This window comes from Dipodomys merriami, unplaced genomic scaffold (genome assembly GCF_024711535.1).
Source record: "Dipodomys merriami isolate MVZ:Mamm:240054 unplaced genomic scaffold, mDipMer1.0.p SCAF_773, whole genome shotgun sequence".
In the NCBI taxonomy this organism is placed as follows: domain Eukaryota; kingdom Metazoa; phylum Chordata; class Mammalia; order Rodentia; family Heteromyidae; genus Dipodomys; species Dipodomys merriami.
Window position 1 is genome coordinate 182,776 of NW_027206372.1, and position 6,000 is coordinate 188,775.

The 6,000-nt window shown below is 37.1% G+C and overlaps 1 long non-coding RNA gene across 1 annotated transcript in view; it reads left to right on the forward strand.

Annotated features, from left to right (window-relative positions):
- Positions 1 to 5,390, forward strand: part of LOC138818535 (uncharacterized) — a 58,157-nt gene extending 52,767 nt beyond the window's left edge. The window contains exon 3 of the long non-coding RNA XR_011369182.1: positions 5,147 to 5,390. This is a non-coding gene — a long non-coding RNA (uncharacterized lncRNA). The remainder of the gene's footprint in view (positions 1 to 5,146) is intronic.
- The last annotated feature ends 610 nt before the right edge of the window (positions 5,391 to 6,000 follow it).

The window sequence follows — 6,000 nt, forward strand, 5'->3', positions numbered from 1 at the left end:
AGATTAGTAAATATGAGGGCAGAGATCTTTTCAGAATGTCCCACCAAATCTTTGCTTATGTTAGGCAAAAAACGAAACAAAGCAAGGAAAATAGACTTTAAGGTTAATTAGGCTGCTATTAAAGATTCAGATGTTGGTATACTTTGTGGAAGGGAAGGGAAAAATGGTTTAAATAGGGATGCAGGTGGAGCCATTGCAACACTGAGATGTACAACATTTTATGTCAAAAAATGAACTTTACAAATTTGGCGGGGGAGGTGGGGGATGGGAAGGGATAGGAAGGGGAAACAAAGGAGGAGGCAACAATGCTTCATAAGAAATGTACTCATTACCTTGCTCATGTAATTGTAACTTCTCTGTATGGTATTTTCACAATTAAAAAAATTTTAAAAAAAGATTCCAGGCAAAATTATACTGTTACATGATAAGTTAGTACATATGTTTTGTAGATACTGAACACACATGTGTCAGAAAAAATATCCATGGATTCAAAACTGGAAACACTGAAGTGTCAAATCCCACATAAATCCAAAGACATTAATTGTTGGAGATTTTAACACACCACTCTCCCCACTAGATACATCAACTCGGCCAAAACTCAACAGAGAAACCACAGATCTAAACAGCTGCATAGATCAACTAGATTTAACAGACATTTCCCGAATATTTCACACAGCAGCATCAGAATAAACGTTCTTCTCAGCAGTACATGGAATATTTTCTAAAATAGACAACATTTTAGGCCACAAAGCAAACTTGTCCAAATTCAGAAACATTGAAGTTATACCTTGCATTCTCTCTGACCACAAGGGAATAAATTTTGAACTCAACACCAAAAGCCACCAAAGAAAGTCCGGTATCATATGGAGGCTGAACAACACACTGCTGAATCACGAGTGGGTCATGGAAGAGATTAGAAAGGAAATTGAAATGTTCATGCTATTCAACAAAAATGAGCACACAAATTACCAGCTACTCTGAGACACAGCAACGGCAGTACTCAGAGACAAGTTTATAGCTCTGAGCTCCTACATCAACAAATTGGAGAGATCTGAAACCAACAATTTAATGACACATCTAAACCTCCTTGAAAAAGAGCAGCAAGTTAAACTCCAATCCAGTAGATGGAAAGAAATAATTAAAATTAAATCAGAATTAAATGAATTAGAATAAAAAAAACTATAGAAAGAATCAACAAAACAAAGAGTTGGTTTTTCGAAAATATTAACAAAATTGACAGACCCTTAGAAATCTTATCAGAAAAAGAAGAGAATACACCCAAATTAATAAACTCAGAGATGAGAATGGAAACATCACCACGGAAACAACCAAGATTCTGAACATTATAAGGGAATATTTCTCAAAACTTTATGCTAATAAGTTTGACAACTTGACAGAAATGGACCATTTCCTAGCAAATATTGACATGACAAAACAAAACCAAGATGAGTTAAACCAGCTTAACAGGCCAATATCAAGCATTGAAATAGAAACAGAAAATAAGAGACCTCCCAGCTAAGAAAAGTCCAGGACCAGATGGTTTTCAAGCGGAATTTTACAAGGACTTCAAAGCAGAGCTCACACCAATACTCCTCCAACTCTTCAATGAAATTGAAAGAGAAAGTTCACTACCGAACACACTCTATGAAGCCATCATAACCCTCATCCCAAAACCAGGCAGGGACTCATCAAAGTAAGAGAAGTATGGACCCATTTCTTTGATGAACATTGATGCAAAACTTTTCAACAAAATTTTGGCCAATCGACTTCAACAATTCATACAAAAAATCATACACCACGATGAAACAGGATTCATTTCAGAGATGCAAAGACGGTTCAATATACGCAAATCGATTAATATTATACATCACATCAACAGGAGCAAGGATAAGAACCACATGGTTATCACAATAGATGCAGAAAAAGCATTCGACAAGACCCAACACCCCTTTATGATGAAGGTTTTGGAAAAATTAGGAATCCATGGGACATTCCTCAATACAATAAAGGCTGTATATGACAAACCTACAGCCAGCATTATACTTAATGGTGAAAAACTAAAGCCATTTCCTCTTAACTCAGGAACAAGACAAGGATGTCCACTCTCTCCACTTCTCTTCAATCTAGTAATAGAATGCCTTGCTACAGCAATGAGACAAGATGCAAACATAAAGGGGTTCCAAATAAGGAAAGAAGAAATAAAACTCTCCCTATTTGCAGATGACATGATCTTGTATTTAAAGAATCCCATAGACTGCACTCCCAAATTTCTCAAACTGATTCAAAAATTTGGCAAAGTAGCAGGGTATAGAATTAACCCTCAAAAATCAATGTCTTTTCTCTATGCAAACAATGAGAAAAGTGTGGCTGAAATTAGGAAACTAACTCCATTTGTAATAGCCCCTCAAAAAATAAAATACCTAGGAATTAACTTAACCAAAGAATTGAAGGACCTCTATGATGAAAACTTTAAAATCTGAAAAAGGAAATCCAAACAGAACTTAGAAAATGGCAAAACATCCCATGCTCCTGGATTGGAAAGATTAACATCACGAAAATGGCATGACTTCCCAAGGTTATCTACAAATTCAATGCAATACCTATCAAAATTCCACCCTCATTCTTCAAAGAAATAGAAGAGGCAATCCAAAAATTCTCATGGAACAATAAAAGACCCCGAATAGCAAAAATGCTCCTCAATGGAAAGAACACTGCTGGAGGAATATCAATACCAAATTTCAAACTCTACTATAAAGCCATAATAATCAAAACCACTTGGTACTGGCACAAGAACAGACCTCAGGACCAATGGAATATAAATGAAAACCCAGAAATGAACCTACATGCATATAGCCAACTAATCTTTGATAAGGGAGCTAACATAATAGAATGGAAGAAAGACACCCTCTTCAGAAAATGGTGCTGGCAAAATTGATTAACTACTTGTAGAAAACTAAAACTAGATCCTTATATATCACCCTGCACCCGAATCAACTCCAAATGGATTAAAGACCTCGAAGTCAAAGCAGACACTCTGAAAACATTACAGGATGGAATAGGAGAAACCCTAGGTCTCCTTGATTCAGGCCGAAATTTTCTTAATTTAGACCCAGAAACCCAACAAATCAAAGAAAGGTTAGACAAACGGGATTGCATGAAGTTGCAGAGCTTTTGCATGGCAAAAGTCATAGCTAGTAAGATCAATAGAAAGCCCACAGATTGGAATAAGATCTTCACTAGCCATACAACGGACAAGGGTCTCATATTTAAAATATACTTGGAACTCAAAAAATTAAATCCCTCAACAACAAATCCTCAAAGAAACAACTGCCCAATAAATAAGTAGGCTAATGACTTGAAGAGAAACTTCTCTGAAGAAGAAAGAAGGATGGCCAATAGACACATGAAGAAATGCTCAGCATCCCTAGCCATAAAAAATGCAAATCAAAATAGCATTGAGATACCACCTCACCCTAGCTAGAATGGCTGTAATCAAAAACTCTAACAACAACAGATGCTGGAGGGGATGTGGACAGAATGGAACCTTACTTCACTGTTGGAGGGAGTATAAACTTGTTCAACCACTTTGGAAAGCAGTATAGAGGTTCCTCAAAAGACTTCACATAAATATCCCCTATGACCCAGCAATCACACTTTTGGGCATTTACCCAAATGTTTACAAACAAGACCACACTAAAGCTACCAGCACAACTATGTTTATTGCAGCATTATTTACCATAGCTAAGATATGGAAGCAACCCAGATGCCCCTTAGTAGATGAATTGATCAAGAAAATGTGGTATATATACACAATGGAATTCTATGCCTCCATCAGAAAGAATGACATTTCCCCATTTGTTAGGAAATGGAAAAACTTGGAAAAAATTATATTAAGTGAAGTAAGCCAAGCCCAAAGAAACAAACGTCCCATGGTTTCCATAATTTGCAATATCTAGTATATGTATGAGTCAAGCAGGAAAGGTCAGATAATGTAATGTTAGGAAAATGAACCCTTAGATAAGTATTTAAATGTTTTTTTTCTTTCATGCATTTGATTCTAACTCATTTACAAATTATTTCTTTGTAGCTTTGTATGTCCCTCCCCCACAATACAACCCCTGATTTCACTATGTTTGATGTCGGTATAATTTGTGGAGGAGATGGGGACAAACATGTTGGTTAAGGATACAGGTGGACCCGATGCAACTATGAGAAGTACAAGTTGTCATGTCAAAAACGAACTTTATAACTTTGGTGTGTGGGGGGAGGGTTTGGGTGGGGGGGCGTGCAGAGGCTGGGAAGCGATGTGAAGGTTCAACAAAGGAGGAGGCAGCAATGCTTGATAAGAGATGTACTCATTATCTTGCCCACGTAATTGTAACCCCTCTGTAGAATATGTTTACAAAAAATTAAAATTAAAATTAAAGAAAAAAGAAACACTGAAGTGTAAGGTATATTAATTAGGTAAGTTTCATTAGGTAGCCATCGAAATGAACACCACATGGTATTCAGTCAGGTAAAGTAGTTTATTTACCTAACTGCTGCCCATGCCATACATGGCAGAGCGGCATGTAAAAAAAGGTGGAGCAACCTAACCTAGTGTCAGGACATATCTAGGCCAAGGATTGGATGAGAAGTGTTACCAGAGGCTGACCAGGTTGTGACTTAGCAGGAGGGGGAGGTGGCTATCTCCAGGTGTGTCAGATACCTAGTTAACACATAAAGGGTGGAAACAGCCAAGAAATGGGGGGGGGGTGTCTGCATAGGGTCTGCACGCTGGGGCAGACCTAATACCAAATACAGGTAGTTCCTCTGGCATGTGACTTCTGACTCCATTCTCTATCACTTTCTTTCTTTCTTTCTTTCTTTCTTTCTTTCTTTCTTTCTTTCTTTCTTTCTTTCTTTCTTTCTTCCTTCCTTCCTTCCTTCCTTCCTTTCTTCCTTCCTTCCTTTCTTTTCTTTCTCCTTCCCTCCCTCCCTCTCTCTATCTCTCCTCTCTTTCAATCAACCTCCCACTCTCCTCTACCTCAGTATTCTCAACTCTCAAATAATGAACACTTGCTGAGTTGAACTCACAGGCTGGGAAGAACAGCTCAATTGGCAAATGTGAAATTTAATTTAATATTTCCTCACACCTCTACCACAGGTCACTGGAATCAAATTGTGAACACTTAGCAGCATGGCATTTCAAGCCTTTTGGAAGAGGAAAGCAAGCAAATACATTGCATTCTGTGAGGTCCACCCAGGGAAGATGAGGCAGAGTCCTTCCTCCTCTTGGCTAAATCCCAGCCCAGTTTCTGGATCAGGAGAGGTGACTGCCTCCAAGTGAACCAGGGATCTATATGACACAGGTACTGAGCAGCAACTTAGCCTCTTGTGGTGCTGAGATGAATGGCATGATTCAACATGATCCACTGTTGAGATTGATACTTCCTAAATTTTTGGTATATATATATATATATATATATATATATATATATATATATATATATATATATATATATTTATATATATATATTTATATATATATTTATATATATATATTTATATACTAAGTGACATGTAAATAAAATAAAATGAATAAATTACAATGAATAAATTTAACGAACTGATACCATTTGCAAATAATTATTGTACCTTAATAAATTAATGTCTTAAAGTATCCAATGCTATATCACACTTACATGGATGTTGATCTTCTTCAGCGTTTTAATTTAATTTATTTATTTTATTTATTTATTTTTTTGGGTCCAGTCGTTGAGTCTGATCTCTGGGCATGGTCGCTGTCCCTCAGCTCTTCAGCTCAAGGCTAGCACTCTACCACTTGAGCCACAGTACCAATTCCGGCTTTTTTTCCTGCTTATGTTGTGCTGAGGAATCAAACCGATGGCCTCATGCATGCAAGGCAAGCGCTCTACCACTGAACCACCTTCCCAGCCCCTTCAGCTTTTTTATGATATTGTTTTTTTTCTTTGTTGTTCAGATGAAAAAGCCTGCAAA